We start from the raw sequence: 17,859 nt of genomic DNA on the forward strand, positions 1-17,859 counted from the left end.
TGCAGAGAAAAAAACCTCATTTTTCTCACCAGTATCAATCAATACATAGGTAGCTAGCTAGATAAATAGATACATGATAGACAATTTTCAGGCCAGAGTAGCTCAGATTTAAATAAAAGCTTACAGATATAATGAACAACTTGTATTATAGCAACTCAAATATACTTCTCTCTACATATATATAGATATATATGTGTGTGTGCGTGTGTGTGTGTGTATACATATTTTAGTTTGTCAGGTTTCATCGTTGCTCTAAATTCCCAAGCTCTATTTTCTATCTAATTAGGTCCTCACAGATTCTGCTACTCTTTCTTTTTCCTTCTATTTATGCTCCATGTTAAAAGCAAAATTTACTCCTCTTGCCCCATACAGCAACTCCCCCATTGCTGACAAACAGTTCTTGGTGGAGGAGTTATTAGAGCTCAAGTTCACAGTCTACCTTTACCATCACAAAGCAACCCTTTTCCTAAACAAATATTTAAAAGGTAAGAGAAATTCTTGTTCTTGTAGATAGAATATCCTCTCGTTTGTTGTAATTTTGTAAAAGTGATATTTGCATTATTTGAATTTTAACATATATCTAAAGGGATACAGAATCAGAAGTGAATATTTTCCTCCTCAGCCACTTTCTTTCCACCACATTATGATTATCCAGTGCTTAACAATTTATTGTATTGTTGCATACATTTTCAGTGCATATGAAAACATTCTGCAAGGCTTTTTCTTCAAATATGTATCTTGGATATACATTTGTATCTGCATCTAAAATTTTAGTGTTTAACAGTGGCAGAGTGCTAAATCATTTAATGAAACAATGACAAATATTTACCATTATCCTATTCCCTGTCCTGCTCCCTCTATTTTATTGTCTCATTATTTGGCAAAATCAAGTGAATACCTGAAGAATTTCCTTGTGCATCTGTGCATATGTATGTGTGTATGTGTGTGTGTGTCAGGGATACAAAGGTCTATCAAGAGCTTATGGCATAGGAGGATATCCCCAGAACAAAATGCTTTTTTCCAAACACAACAAGCATTATCCATTAATTTAATTGCTTACCATAGGAAGATAAATATTGCAATTCTGGATCACTTCTCTGAAAGTTTCAAGTTCCCTCAGAACATCCAGTTCTCAACTTCTCAAGGACAGAATTCCAGCTTTTGGCTCCTAGACTATTTCTGCCAAACTCCCACTAATTCAAAATAAAATATTTGGATGGAAAGGGTAAGGAAATAGCTGATGGAATAAACGAGTCAACTTCAACTCTGCACAAAATCTTGAATGCCCGATATCATTCAATACTTACAACATCCTATGATACAGCTATTTTTAAATCAAATCTAGTGCAGGTGAGAAACTAGGCTTAGAGAGTTTAAGCAATTTTCTCAATGTCTCTGCATGTGCTATTTCTGTTACATTATATCATTTTCTTGTCAAAGAAAGAAAAACATCTCCTAAAAGATATATCTAAAAATGCCTGAAGTTGTTGCACTGTGTGGTCTTCCCTTGTATTAGTCCATTTTCATATGGCTACAAAGAAAAACCCGAGACTGGGCAATTTATAAAGAAAAGAAGGTTTAATGAACTCACAGTTCCACATGACTGGGGAGGTCTCACAATCACGGCTGAAGGCAAAGGAGGAGCAAAGGCATGTCTTAAACGGTGGCACACAAGAGAGTCTGTGTAGGGGAACTGCTCTTTATAGAACCATCAGATCTTGTGAGACTTAATCACTATCATGAGAACAGCACAGGAAAGACCTGCCCTTATGATTCAATTACCTCCTACTGGGTCCCTCCCATGACATATGGAGGTTATGGGAGCTACAATTCAAGATGAGATTTGGTTAGGGACACAGTCAAACCATATCATTCCACCCCTGACCCCTTCCAAATCTCAGGTCCTCACATTTCAAAACCAATCATGCTGTTCAAAAATTACCCAAAGTCTTAACTCATTTCTCCATTAACACAAAAGTCCACGGTACAAAACCTCATTTGAGACAAGTTCCTTCCACGGTACAAAACCTCATTTGAGACAAGTTCCTTCCACCTATGAGCCTGTAAAATCCAAAGCAAGTTAGTTACTTCCTAGATACAAAAAGGGTACAGGCATTGGAAAATACAGCCATTCAAAATGGGAGAAATTAGCCAAAACAAAGAGGCTACAGGTCCTATGCAAGTCCAAAATCCAGCAGGGCAGTCAAATCTTAAAGCTCCAAAATGATCTCCTTTGACTCCATGTCTCACATCCAGGTTAGGCTGATGCAAGGGGTGGGCTCCCATGGCGTTTGGCACCTCCTACCCTGTGGCTTTGAAGGGTACATCCCTCCTCACGATTGCTTTCATGGGCTGGTGTTGAGTGTGTATAGCTTTTCTAGGTGTACGGTGCAAGCTGTTGGTGGGTCTACCTTTCTGAGGTCTGAAGAACGGTGGCCCTCTTCTCACAGCTTCACTAGGTAGTGCCCCAGTGGGGACTCGGTCAGTGCTCCAACCCCTCATTTTCCTTCTACACTGCCCTAGCAGGGGTTCTCCATGAGGGATAATCTGCAGCACAACTCTGTCTGGACATCTAGGTGTTTCCATACATCCTATGAAATCTAGGCGGAGGTTCCTAAACCTCAATTCTTGACTTCTGTGCACCTGCCAGCCCAAAACCACATGTAAGCTACTGAGGCTTGGAGCTTGCACCTCTAAAGCAATGGCCTGATCTGTACATTGGCTCCTTTTAGCCATGATTGGGACACAGGGCACCAAGTCCTGAGACTGCACAAAGCAGCAAGTCTTTGGGGCCTGGCCCATGAAAGCACTTTTTCCTCCTAGGCCTCCCAGCTTGTGATGGGAGGTGCTGCCATGAAGGTCTCTGACATGCCCTGGAGACATTTTCCCCATTGTCTTGGTGATTAACATTTGATTCCTGGTTACTTATGCAAATTTTTGCAGCCAGCTTGAATTTCTCCTCAGAAGATGTTTTTTTCTTTTCTACCGCATCATCAGGCTACAAATTTTCTGAACTTTTAAGCTCTGTTTCCCTTTTAAACGTAAGTTCCAATTCCAAAGCATATCTTTGTGAATGAATAAAACTTAATGCTTTTGAGTTATGTCTTGAACACTTTGCTGCTTAGAACTTTCTCCCACCAGTATTCTAAATCATCTCCATCAAGTTCAAAGTTCCACAGATCTCTAGGGCATGGGCAAATTGCCACCAGTCTTTATGCTAAAACATAGCAAGAATCACCTTTGCTCCAGTTCCTAGTAAGTTCCTTATCTCCATTTGAGACCACCTCAGCCTGGACTTTTTGATCAAAACAATTCAACCAGTCTCCAGGAAGCTCCAAACTTTCCCACATCTTCCTGTCTTCTTCTGAGCCCTCCAAACTGTTCCATCACCTACTTGTTACCCAGTTTCAAAGTCGCTTCCATATTTTTGGGTATCTTCATAGCAATACCTCACTCTACCAATACCAATTTACTCTATTAGTCCATTTCTATACTGCTATAAAGACATACCCAAGACTGGGTAATTTATTAAAAAGAAAGAGGTTTAATAGACTCATTATTCCACATGGCTGGGGAGGCCTCACAATCATGGCAGAAGGTAGAACAACAAAGGCACTTCTTACATGGTGGCAGACAAGAGAACCTTTGCAGGGGTACTTCCCTTTATAAAACCAAGAGATGTCATGAGTTTTATTCACTATCATGAGAACAGCATGGGAAAAACCTGCTCCCATGATTCAATTACCTCCCACCAGCTCCCTCCCGTGACATGTGGTGATTATGAGAGCTATGATTCAAGATGAAATTTGGGTGGGGACAGAGCCAAACCATATTATCCCTTATACTAATTGAGTATCTACCTTATGGTTGATGAGATTGTTGGAGTAAACTGCATAGATAACTTTAAATGGTGCTTATCATGAGGCAGCCAAGACATTGAGCCTCATTGATGTACTCAACAATACTCCATTTGGTTTGTGACAAGACTTAAGGGTTGATGATGGAGTTTTGTTATCTGAAAATGTCACATAATGAAATCTTCTGTTTTTATAGACAGGAAAATGAGTATCAGAGATGTTACGGGGTGTCTGTCTAATAACAGACATATTTTATGGTGAAACTGAGATTCCTCTGTGGTCTTATATTTCCTCTGAGCAAAACCATGCTGGTGAACTAGAACATCTACAAATAATTATGTATCTCATGGGATATATCCTACAGAAACAGTGAATTGCATCAAACAATAGTTTAAGGTAAACCTAAATCTGGAAAAATCACAAGAAGACTGAGAGATACAGCCATCTCATCTTTAGTGTTTATATTTGAAGGATTAAACTGAAAGGACAATTAAATATGAAGCACTTGTTTCAACCAGTTTGTTCTCACTTGTCCAGATTTAGTTTTTCTGCTAATCAACTTTAGTTCTCAGAGATAAAACTAAAACAAAAGTAGCAACAAGTAGATGCTTGCTAGTATTGAGGCCATCAGTAGCTTTAAGAATAAATTTCTGTATGTTGATGCAAAAAAATAAAGTGAAACAGGAAACAAAACGTATGTTTCATTATGAAAAATAACCAAAGTAAACAATTATTATACTGTAAGAATAATATGTATTTTATGAAAGGGCTTTTCTATCAAACTTCAATTATTAAAACTTATTTTTAATAATATTTTATTGTAATTAAGTTTTAACTTATGTTAAAGTGATTTGAAGTGATTAACAAAGTCTGGTACTGACTATTTTATTTTTCCTTTCTATGTCTATAAATGAATTTACAAATCTCTTTAAATTGTGGAAAATTTTGAAAATAATTGTTCATGTGCTGTGTAATGTGCTTTCTTTAGTGAAATCTTCACATAATGCCATGATCATGCAGTGTTTTTATGCTGCAGATCAAAAACAAAAGAGAAAGCATGGTATCATTATTTTCAAAGGTGTTAGCACAGCCTTATTTTCCCATAATAATGGAGTCCAACTAGCTGGCAGAAACAGTATAAAATGTCAACTTTCAAATGTAGCTGCACAGTTTAAATTCAGTCATATTTCACATCTGTGTTATGCAGCTCTATCCTAACAGGGGTAGAACCCAGAACACAATCTGTGTTAGAATGGCCTTGAAAGTAAAATGAGAGTACTCTTCACCTGCCCACTGATGTTCTTTCTGCTGTACACAGAAGCAACAAACTCAGGTTCAAGTTGCTGAAAACAAATAATTAGAAATCAAATCAAAGCCTGTTTGGCTTCACAATTGAATGCTGAGGTGCAACAGGAATTGTAACAATGCAAAGTAATAGCCTGCCGAATTCAATGAATATGGCTTAATACCTTTGGACAATAGCAAGACTTGGGTAAAATTAAAAAGTAATGTAAAGCTCTTTGGTATGCTCTACTAAGTTAGTATTCTGAGGCATGTGTCTACACACCATACATAATGAGGACTGTTGGTTTCATTTACAGACACTGGCTACATTAGCTGGCACTAATGTGTAAAAACGTACTGTATGCTGGTCTATAGAGGCACTCCAAATTTTCATTATGTTTTAGTTAAAAAGTGCTTGTTTTGCAGGATGGAATCCATGTCAATAAAATGGATTGGGTGTCACTTAAACCAAGTGACATGCTAATCTTCTAGAGGCCTCTGTCCTTAATCTCTACAGGACATAAGTCAGTTTAGAAGCGTGAGCTGTTCTCACAGGTAGCAACTATTGAGCTCTTTAATGTAAATTCAAAAGCAAAGCTTATCAGTGTGTTTCAGAAATTGCTTCAATGTGGGTTGCTGTCTATGAAAAAAAAAAATCCCCCTACTTCCTCCAAATCCATGGGCAACTTCCAAGTTTTTATAGTGCCTGGGAGCACCATTTAATTATAAAGAAATTGGTTTTGGTGATAGCTGCCCTGTTACCAATTGGATTAGAGGTTTTTCTTCTGGCTATTATTAAGGTAACTTTACTATTGCCCTTGTATAGTTAGGCATGATCAAAATATTAAGCAAAGCAATGTCTCAATCCAGAATTTCAAGACCCAGTACCTAGATATTTTTAAAGTATAGCTATAACTAACCATTTAATAACAAAAGAAAAGAGTAATGGGATTGGGATTAATAATTCTTTGTAGAGAGAGTTACAAAATGTGGAAAATGACACTAATTTAATTTCTAATATTTTAACATTGCATTTGTTATATCATAGGAAAGCTAGAAAAGCTCAAAGAAAAATTGCAAGACATTTCCAGAATCTAAGAGCTAAATTAGTTGACAATAAAATCTTTAAAATACAAAATTAAATAGAAGTCTCCATTCTGTAATATTTATATTTTATTTTCTAAATACCAAGTAGTATACATTTTCTGCTCATTTGCTGTAAATAGAATAAAATGTAATCATTACTGGAAGTTATTACTTCAGTAGAGTACACTGGAGTATATTCTACTCCAATATAACACTTTCCACAAAAGAGTAAGAGTCTCACATCTATTATAATTTCTGGTATTACATGACACTCTGTTCATAAATACACACATGAAATTTTGAAGGCATGCATTGAACTAAAATTAGAATCACTCACATAAAAAGATTTAATCAACAGAATAAAATGATAAAATAATCCATTACTTCTGAGAGCAAAGCAATAGGCTAATAGCTAATAAGTAATGAAGTTAATGAGTATGCTTGAATGCAGGGATATTTTCTTTAAATTGGAATTAGCAAATACCTTTTTTAAAATTTAAACTATTTTTAAAAGTGTGTGCAAAATATATTTTTCACTCTTAGGAAATAAAACATGCTGATTAAAAATTTATTTTTATTGGATAATTTCAGGTGTCACTGACTTGCATTGTTGATATAAGTATCATTTCTTTTAATTGCTTACCGATAAACACCGAAGGATATTGAGTAATATCTGTAATGATTCCAGGATAAAGCAGTCCCATTTCTCTCTTTAATATGTTTTTCATATTAACTTGTTTTATTCCCACATTCTTAGAATAAATAATGTATGTGTTGTTGAATAACTCAATGCATACTGTGAGCTCTAGTTAATGAAAAATTAGATTTACAATGATAAATTAGTTTGCTGGTAGCAGTAAAATACAGATTATTTTTACTTAGTTGCAAAATGATGACAAGCTAAAATTTTGGAACCATTGCCAAAGGATTAGTACTATCAAAGACATAATATAAATGCATCGTAATGACACATTTAGGAGGAAACATTTTAAAAAATCATTTTGAAAATAATATTTTATACAGCTAGAAGGATGTTGATTTTGTTGCAAGTATAACATTTAAGAAATATTTAAACACGTAAGTTAGTATGTCTTAATGAAATAAAAACATAAGTATGTGTAGAATTAACATTAGTCAGCTTTGAACACTATACACATAAGATATTCCTTCATGTAATTAAAATTTTTGTGTGTCAATAAATATATAAGTAAACATGAATTCTAACATAAGTTATATAGTGTTGTTCTTGATTTTTATCCAGTGTTCTTAGGCAAGAACATTGAAATCTTTTTTATCTATTTTTATATTAAAACACTTTATTAACTACATATAAAATACTCAATTGGTTTTGGTTTTTTTGTTTGTTTGCTTAAGGAAGACGATTATGATAGAATTGTTTGTGTTTCTTAAAAGAAACTTGGAATTAACATCTGTCTCTAAAATATATGAAGTTCATGTGATTACTTTGATGTCTCCAAACTGATGCTCAGCTGTTGGAAAATGTTCTTTGTTTTGTATGACATTTGCTCACAGATGCTTCTGCATGATTCCGTCCACAACTGTTTGTTCTTTTAAGTGTCTGCCAATCTGAGAGCATCAGTATATGTAATGCATGGATATATATTAATAGAAACAAATACTTAAATGATAAATAATTTAAAATAGGGATAAAAGTGCTTTGAAATATACTACAATAGTTGCTTTCTACATTCTGTGATTAGAGTTTAAAGGATATTTAAAATGTGTGAGCACAAAAAAATATTTTAAAAAATGAAGAAAAAAGAGAGAAAAAAAGCAAGAATTGAATACAAAACTATATTTCCAGAGGAGACTCATTTTTTTTTCTTTTGGAAACTACATAAATTTCTTTTCTTTCTGTAAACAAATGAAGAAACACCAAGTTAGGAAATAAAAAAAATATATAATACCGGGTAATTAACCAAAAGAAGTCATAATAGAGTGCTGCAAATTGATATATTTACATTTTAAGTTTATATATGCATATAAAATAGTGTAGACAAGAAGTATATATATATTTATTTTCCCTATAGGTATTACAGTATTATTCTGGAAACTATTACGGTAATTCAGAAAACTATTACTCCGCATTGCTACATCAAAAATACCATTGTTCTGGAATAGATCTTGGGGATAAGTAGAAAAGTGGAACTGAAATGATATCTCAAGCTTATTGAATTGCGATATATCAATATTGCTTTTCTTAGTTTGAAAATGTATCATGGTAATATAAGATGTCAACATCGGGGAAAATAGTAAAGACTATATGGAAAACTGTTGTAAATCTAAAAATATGCCAAAATCAAATGTTTATTTAAACATATATCATATGTTGTTGTATTAGAGATGTAGCCTTTAGCCATTCGTTTAGCAGAGATTGATTCAATGCTACTGGTGGTAGTCCCTCCACTTGGCACAAAGTGGGCAGTGAGATAATTAAAACCAAGCTACGTAACTCAGAAAACACAGAAACCAAGCTGGATGCAGTGGCTCATGCTTACATTTCCAGCACTTTGAGAGGTTCAGGCAGGAGGACTGCCTGAGGCCAGGAGTTTGAGACCAGCCTGGGGAACAGAGTGAGGCCCCATTTCTATTTTTTTTTTTATTAACTTGGCACAGTGCTGCACACCTGTAGCCCCAGCTACTAGGGAGGTTGAGGTGGTAGGATTGCTTGAGGCCAGGAGTTTGGGCTGGGTAACAAACAAAAAAAGAATTAAGAAGGAAAAGAAAATATAGAAACCAAGGTTACTGCCCTCATGAAACCTATAGGCTCATATAGCGAAGATTTGCTAATCATATGAACAAATACAGATCTACAATGATAAATTCTAATTATTTTAGCGTTAAATTTTAATGATAATTTTAATATGGGAAATGCTTGTTGTTGAGAGAGAAAATTAAAAAAGAAGTGCCACTGTAATTTTTAAGAGATTTTTAAAAATTGTGGTAAAATACACACAACATAAATTTAACAATTTTTAAGTGTACAATTCAGTAGCATAAGTATATTCACATTGTTGTGGAACCATCATCCCTATCATTCTCCAAAACTTTTTTAACATTGCAAATTGAAATTCTCTACTCCTTAAACAATAACTCCCTATTTCTTCCTCCACACAGCTCCTGGTCACTGTTATTCTACTTTCTCTATTTACCTTATATAAGTGGAAATGTGTAGTATTTGTTCTTTCGTGTCTGGCTTATTTAATTATCAATGTTTTCAAGATTCATCCATGTTGTAGCACATATTAGGAAATCATACCTTTTTAAGGCTGAATAATATTCTATTTTATGTATATGATATTCTTAGTTTATCCATTCATATGTTAATGGGCATTTGGGTTGCTTCTACCTTCTGGTTATAATAAAACTGTTATCAACATCAGTGTACAAATATCTGTTCATATTTCTGCTTCCAATCTTTTTGGATACTCAGAAATGGATTACTGGATCATATTCTATGTTTAATTTTTTTTTGAGAAATTGACATGCTATAATCCACCACTACTATTTTTAAGGAAAACCTAAAGTGTACAATGAGAAGGTCAATTGAAGAGTATGTTAGATAGTGATAAGGGGGTGAAGGGCATTGGAGGGAAGATAAAATTTGAAACAGGGGTGATATCATGATGCAGAGGCCCTGAGGCCACATTGGCTAGTTCTGAAGATGCTGAAGGCTTAAAGGAGGACAGCATGTGGTTGGCCATGAAGACAGGAAAGGAATTGGGTTAAAGACAAGGTGCAGACCTGGTAAGGTGCCAGATAAGACAAGACCATGTAGGCCACTGCAGTGTATTTTCATTTTATCCTATGTACAAAGAAAACACTGTGACAAGTTTTTAAGTAGGACTATCCTAGGACTTAAATTTTATCATGTGAAAAATAGGAGTAAGGCAAGAACATATGAAGTGAGACACCTTAAGAGGCTATTACCAAAGTTCTCCAGGTATGACTTTATTATTACCTTGCATAAGGAAGGTTGGTTTTGTGATATGGACTTAGGAAACTTGGGGATGAACTCAGTATAGGAAGTATACGAGGTAAGAGAGATAGAGGTGGCAGGAATAACTTACAGCTTTTTGTTTGTAACAGCTCAATGGATGTTGCATCATTTACCAATGAGGAAGAGATTGTGGGGGAACATGTTGGTTTGGGAAATTTCAAATTAGAAGTGCCTATTAGAGATATGAAAATCCTATAATTTAAAAAGTCTCTCCTTGAGTTTAGAGTTACCTAAAGAGGAAAAACTTTAGAAATTATTATTTTTTTCAGATTTGACTTAACCTGCAGAGATATAGTGATCCTATAGGGTACGCATTTTTTTCTTTTTCTTTTTTTACTCTGGAAGTCAAAGATGACTGCATTATTAAAAGAAAAGAAAGATAACAAAATGTACCTAAAACCTTCCTTCAAAAATCATTTTATTTCATAGCGACATTAAAATTTGTTACTCACAATTACCTGGTAAATTTACCCTATATAATTTATCAAATCTTGTAATTCAGGCAAAATATGTACTAACTTTTCAATATATTAATACAAAATGACGTGACTATACAAAACTAATTCACTGTATATATCTGAAATCTCACAGTTGACTTTGTTTTACAGATTTCTTCTCAATTTTATTGTCTTCTGCGTTAGTGGAGTCTTCTCTGTATATTACATTTTAGTCATTACTACTATTTGGTTGGACTTCGTGGAGTCTTTTTTTTTTCTTTTTCCTCATGAATAGAAGTGTCCTGGCAAAGGAAATCAATTTGTCACCCATTCTTAGGACTGTAAAACTGTTGCCACTTGGTCACTTACAATCTTAGTGTGCGTTGAATTTTATTGGTTTTATGCCACCTCACAAGTAGCTCTTTGCCTTTGATATTTTACAATATAATTATGTAATCTGGTGAAACTACTTCATGTATTTCTTCTAGAATACATTTCCAAAAAAACATATCTGCACAGGAGCTCAGAAAGATATTAAATAAGGCTAAACTATGCCATAGTTCTCCTGAGGTGATTCTTGTAGGAAAAAATAAAAAATAGTTTACATCTGGTAATATATGTACCATGTTATCATTACTAGAAACATTAGAAAAAGCATAATTCACATTGTACTAATATGATAGCAAGGAGAAATTATCACTTTGATTTTAGGGCTATTTTTTTTTCATATTTTTATGGTTATATGAGTGTATCACGTGTTTTGTTACGTGTCCTTCCAACTAACCACTAGCCAGGAGAAAAATAAAGCTATTTTAGGAAAAAATATAGAAGAAGAAGGAGAAGAAATAAAAGAGGAGGAAGAGGAAGAAGAGGATAACTTTAATGAAATTTGACGTTATATGAAACTGTTTTCACTGGTTATAAATATAATAATATATAATTCATAATCATATACAATTATTTCAGAAAATTAGAAAATACAAAAAAAAAATAGAAGAAGGTAATGCCAATGGTAATTCTTCTCACAAGAAGTAAACGTTGTTAACATATTCTTGTATATTCTCCAGTATTTGATGCATAATGAGATTCAGCTGATTTTTTTACTTGCCTCTTTTCATTGAAAGCCAATCACAATTTAAATAATAATATAAACTACTTCCAAATACTGTTTCACCTAGTGTTGAAGAGCATTGTTATTCTCATACATTTCTGCTAAATTTGCATTGTAAAACTTGTCAGTCTTGATTATTGACATAAAATTTCTGACTCTTGGCATGCTTATACAGATTATTTTAGACATTGAGGGGACAAAGATGACTCATTTGAGACAGCAATAAAGGGGCTAGAGATGGCCATGATGACCCTGCCTAGACTGAGTTGGCTGGATAATAACAGTCCTCTGACAAATCTGTAAAAGTTAATTCATTGAGAATTAAGAGTGGTAGCAATCATTTAAAGAACAAAAGAAAGATATCTAAACACACATGCAAGATTGTAGAAAGACATAAAATATATTTCTTGAAAAGAGTCAAAGGTAGACAAGTTGACCCTTAGCTGAGGCTTCTTTTAAATATTTTAATGTTAGTGATATGATGTGCATTGTGATAGGAATGTACTTGTAGTCAGACAGGCTTGTGTCCAAATTTTGAATTTACTTCTTATATTTGTATGAATTGGAGCATGTCATTTAACTTCTCTAACTTGGCTCAGTTTACTCATTGTTAAGATGATATTAATTATAAGATTTCTTCATTGGATTTTTGTGATTATTGGATGAAATTTGTATAAACAGCTTAATACAGTGAGTAACATATGGTAAATGATTAATTAACGGTACAAGTAAATGACAGCTATAGAGATATTTCTTACATCACTGATTTTTTTTCTACTTGAATTGCTATATTACCCAAATAAACAGATATCATATATTATATTCATTTGCTGTTACATTAAAATGTACAACTTATTTAAATTATACATGATATTTCAAATGTGTAAAGAATGTGCATTTTCATCTGCTCTATTTTGTGATTTTTAAAAAATACAGGCCTATCATGTTTTACTGAACTTCACAAATGATGCTTTCTTTCTTACTTTTTTTTTTTGAGAGGGAGTCTTGCTCTGTAGCCCAGGCTGGAGTGCAGTGGTGCGATCTCGACTCAGTGCAAGCCCCGCCTCCTGGGTTCAAGCAATTCTCCTGCCTCAGCCTCCTGAGTAGCTGGGACTACAGGTGCATGCCACCACGCCGGGCTAATTTTTGCAGTTTTAATAGAGACAGGGTTTCACTATATTGATCAGGCTGATCTCGAACTCCTGACCTCAGGTGATCCACCTGACTCAGACTCCTAAGTAGCTGGGAGTACAGGTGCCCACCACCATGCTTGGCTGATTTTTTTGTATCTTTAGTAGAGACGGGGTTTCACCATATTGGTCAGGCTGGTCTCAAACTCCTGACCTCAGGTGATTGGCCTGCCTTGGTCTCCCAAAGTGCTAGGATTATAGGCGTGAGCCGCCATGCATGGCCAAATGTTGCATTTTTAACTAATTGAACCTTTGTGGCAACCCTGTGTCGAGCAAATCTATGGGTACCTTTTTTTTTTTTTTTTTTTTTTGAGACAGAGTTTCATTCTTGTTGCCCAGGCTGGAGTGCAATGGCATGATCTTGGCTCACTGCAACCTCCACCTCCTCGGTTCAAGCGATTCTTCTGCCTCAGCCTCCTGAGTAGCTAGGATTACAGGCATGTGCCACCACGCCCAGCTAATTCTTGTGTTTTTAGTAGAGATGAGGTTTCACCATATTGGCCAGGCTGGTCTTGAACTCCGACCTTGTGATCCACCCGCCTCAGCCTCCCAAAGTGCTGGGATTACAGGTGTGAGCCACCGCGCCCAGCCGGGTACCATTTTTTCAATAGCAGGTGTTCACTTCCCATCTCTGTGTCACATTTTGGTAATTCTTACAATATTAAAGTGTTTTTATTATTATTGTATCTGTTATGGTCATCTGAAATCAGTGATCTTTGATATTTCTATTGTAATTGTTTTGGGGCTCCATGAACTGTGACCATATAAAGTGACAAACTTAATTGATAAATGTTCTTAATTGACATATGTTCTCACTACTCCACTAACCAGCCATTCCTCAGTCTTTCTCCCTCCCCTTGGGCTTCCCTGTTCTCTGAGATACGACAATATTGAAATATACTGAAATATTTAAATTAGGCCAATTAATAACCCTATAATGGCATTTAGGTCATCAAGTGAAAGGAAGAGCCACTTTAAATCAAAAGTTGGAAATAATTAAGCTTAGTGAGGAAGGCATGTCCAGATTGAAATGGGCTAAAAGCTGGGATTCATGACTTAAACAGCTTAGTTGTGAATGCAAAGGAAAAATTCTCATAGGAAATTAGAAGTGTTACTCAAGAGAAGACACAAATGATAAGAAAGTGACAACAGCTTTATTTCTGATATGAACTAAATTTGAATAGCCTGGATAGAAGATCAAACCAGTCACAAAATTCCTTTAAGCCAAATCCTGATTTAGAGCAGGGCCCTAACTCTTTTCAATTCTAGGGAAGCTTGGAGAGGTAATGAAGCTGAAGAAAAGTTAAAAGCTAGCAGAAGTTGGTTCATGAGGTTTAAGGAAATAAGCTGTCTCCATAATGTAAAGTGCAAAGTAAAGCAGCAGGTGCTGATGAAAAAGCTTGAGCAAGTAATGCAGAACAATCTAGCTAAGATAAATGCTGAAGGTGACTATACTAAACAACAGATTTTAAATGAAGATAAAACAGCCTTTTATTGGAGGATAATGCAATCAGGGGCTTTCATAGCTAGAGAGGAGAAGTCAATGCTTAGCTTCAAAGGACAGGCTTAATCTCTTGTTTGGAGCTAATGCAGCAGGTGACTTCAGGTTAAAGTCAATATTTGTTTGTTCTAGAAATGGAAAAACAAAGCCCAGATGACAGCACATCTGGTTACAGCATGGTTTACTAAATATTTTAAGTTCACTATTGAGAACTACTGCTCAAAAAATAGATTCCTTTTAAAATATTACTGGTCATTGACAATACCCCTGGTCAGCCAAGAGTTCTAATGAAGATGTACAAATGTTGAATGTTGAATGTTGTTTTCACACCTGATAGTACATCCATTCTGCAGCCCATAGATCAAGGAGTAATTTCAACTTTCAAGTTTTATTATTTGAGAAATACCTTTTGCAAGGCAATAGCTACCACAGATAGTGATCCCTTTGATGGATTTGGACAAAGTAAATCGAAAACCTTCTGGAAAGGATTAGCTATTCTAGATACCATTAAGAACATTTGTTATTTATGGAAGGTCATCAAATATCAACAAAGTTTGGAAGAAGCTGATTCCAACCTTCATGGATGACTTTGAGGGATTCCATATTTTAGTCCAAGAAGTAACTACAGATGTGGTGGAAATAGCAAGAGAACTAGAACTTGAAGTGGAGCCTGAAGGTGTAACTGAATTGCTACAATCTCATGAAGAAATTTAAATGGATGAGGAGTTGCTTCTTAGAGAAGAGCAAAGAAAGAGGTTTCATGAGATGGAATCTACTTCTGGTGAAGATGCTGTCCACATTGCTGAAATGACAACAAAGGATTTAGAATCTTGCATAAACTTAGACGTGATAGAAGTGGCAGGGTTTGAAGGATTAACTCCAATTTTGAAATAAGTTCTATTGTGCGTGGAATGCTATCAAACAGCCTTGCATGCTTGATATGGAAAACCTTACTGTTGTCTTTTTTAAAAAAATTGCGACAGCCAACCCCAGCCTACTACAATCATCACCCAGAGCAGTCAGCAGTCATCAACATTGAGGCAAGACCCTCCACTAGCAAGAAGATTATAACTTGCTGAAGGCTCAGATTATTGTTAGCATTTTTTAGTAATAAATTATTTTTAAATTATGTATTTTTATACATAATGCTATTGTACATTTAGAGTATATTATAGTGTAAACATAACTCTTAAATGCACTTGGAAACCAAGAAATTTGTGTGACTTGCTTTATTGTGATACTCACTTTATTGTGGTGGCTGGGAACTGAACTTGCGATATCTTTGAGGTATGCCTATATGTTGCAGAAGATACTCCCTATAACCCAGTGACTGCTCTTTATATCCAGGGGCATGGCCCTTTCATGACAGACTTTGTAAAGGCAACACTTTTTCCTCAATTGCCCTTGGGAGAAAAGATACTCACTAATAGGAAGGCAATTATGGTTTAGAAAAGACACTGACTGATGAGATGAAATTTCTGGCTTCAGACCTTGTTCTGCCACTCGATAATTATACAGTCCCTGCCAAATTATTTATTCTGTCTGGAACATAATATCTTGTTTGGAAGTGAATGAGTTAATTTACATCATTCCATTTATCTCCAATATTGTCTCCTCTTTCCTGTGCATTGCCTTTCTCTTCACAAATATAGAGTTCACGTAGCAAATCCTCTTCAACATTAAAAGGCTAATGTTGGTTATAAACTGAGTACAGAGATGACAAAACTAAATAAATGGTAGAAAATGACACTTTCCTTTATTGAGATGTATGAGAAGCACAAGGGTAACATTGTCAAACTATCAAAGATAGATCAATGGGAAAGTTTTATTGCCAGAGGAAAGAGATTTGATTTTCAGTTGCCAAAGTACTGTGAGAGCTGACAGAGGAGCCTGGACAAAAAGCAGCTGAATAACTTCTTTCCGTTCAATAAACAGATTTCATTTGGACCTTGATGACACATGCTTGCTTCTCACAGATGTTTTTATGCTATTTCCATGACTTAATTCATTTCTGACTAAGAGTGCTCCATACACCTATAATGGCCCTTTCCAACTCTGTTCCAAGTAGATCTGAACTTGGTAGAATGGGAATGAGGGGTGGGTAAAAAATGAAACTTATTGAATGTTGAGTACTTGTCAAGGAATTTGCTAAGGAATCAACACTCTAATTTAACCATACACACTGTCTGAAGTAGTTATCCTCATCAGCTCCATTTTACAGATATAAAAACTGAGTGTCAAAGAAATGAAGTTACTTACCCCATATAATAAAGTTAGTAGGTGTCTGTGCCTGGATGTGAGCATCTACTCAAAAAAATTTAAACCTCACACCCTTAAATACAAAATGCAACTCAGAACTGATGACTTTGATAAGTTAGAAGTATGCTGAGATATTTTTCTCTTCAGTCAGTCCCTAGAGCTGTCGCCTATGCCCCAGGCCTATTTGCTCCAGCCTCCAAAGGCCTTCTCCATTTCCCCCTGCACATGGTGCTGGCATCATTTTCCATGTATGCATGATATGATAAAGTTGAGAGGTCCAGCTCTACCATATGACTTGAACAAACACTGGGAATAGAAAGAATACATATGCTAAGCGACACACTTATGACTTTTATCAGTTTTTTAAAAACAAGAAATTAGCATGGGTAAGAAATTAAAATGAGTTCTAAGAAGGAATGTATACATCTGTACCTTCCAACACTGTTAAAATATGCCAAATTCACACCTGTGGAAAGAAGTTTAAGATAGCACCTGGGTGGCTGTCTTTTCAGAGGTGCTGAAGAATGGAAGGGTAGGAAGATCAATGTGATACTTGGTTATACTAAAATTATACAGTAGCAGCTCTGACAATATTGTCTGTTAAATTATCTATTTAACATTAATACACTGTTTATGTCAATAACATTCAAATCCAAAGAATACCTGTCATTTCTCACATATAATTTCAATGTTTTAAAATGCCTTTACAAAGAAATACATTTCAATTTAGAAATTTTCATAAGTGTAATAATATAGTCCAAGTTTTGAATTTATTGAGATACCTGGTTTCTAATCTATATCTTCATTCTTTTTTGGCAGTTTTCAAAACTATATATAATACACTATGACAGAAAAAAAAGTACAGGAAAGATATAGCCCAAACAGTATATTGAGTCACTAGGAGAAATTAGTTCTGAAAATTTGGGGGCATCCTAAAATTTTCTAATGGTTCGGTTCCGACTTCTTACTTTGGCATATACGTTAGTTCTTCTCTCGAATTTGCCTTCTCTTTATTTAACTTGGTATGTTCCAGTTTCTTCATTTAGAACACAGGAACAAATTTTCTCTTGCTTATTTGACAAAACTTTTGTGATGTTCACACAAAGCAACAGA

The 17,859-nt window shown here is 35.0% G+C and overlaps 1 pseudogene; it reads left to right on the forward strand.

Moving 5' to 3' along the window:
- The first annotated feature begins 334 nt into the window (after positions 1 to 334).
- The window catches only part of LOC116481144 (pescadillo homolog), a 73,226-nt pseudogene continuing 55,701 nt past the window's right edge, over positions 335 to 17,859 (forward strand).

Source organism: Hylobates moloch, unplaced genomic scaffold (genome assembly GCF_009828535.3).
Source record: "Hylobates moloch isolate HMO894 unplaced genomic scaffold, HMol_V3 SCAFFOLD_3, whole genome shotgun sequence".
In the NCBI taxonomy this organism is placed as follows: domain Eukaryota; kingdom Metazoa; phylum Chordata; class Mammalia; order Primates; family Hylobatidae; genus Hylobates; species Hylobates moloch.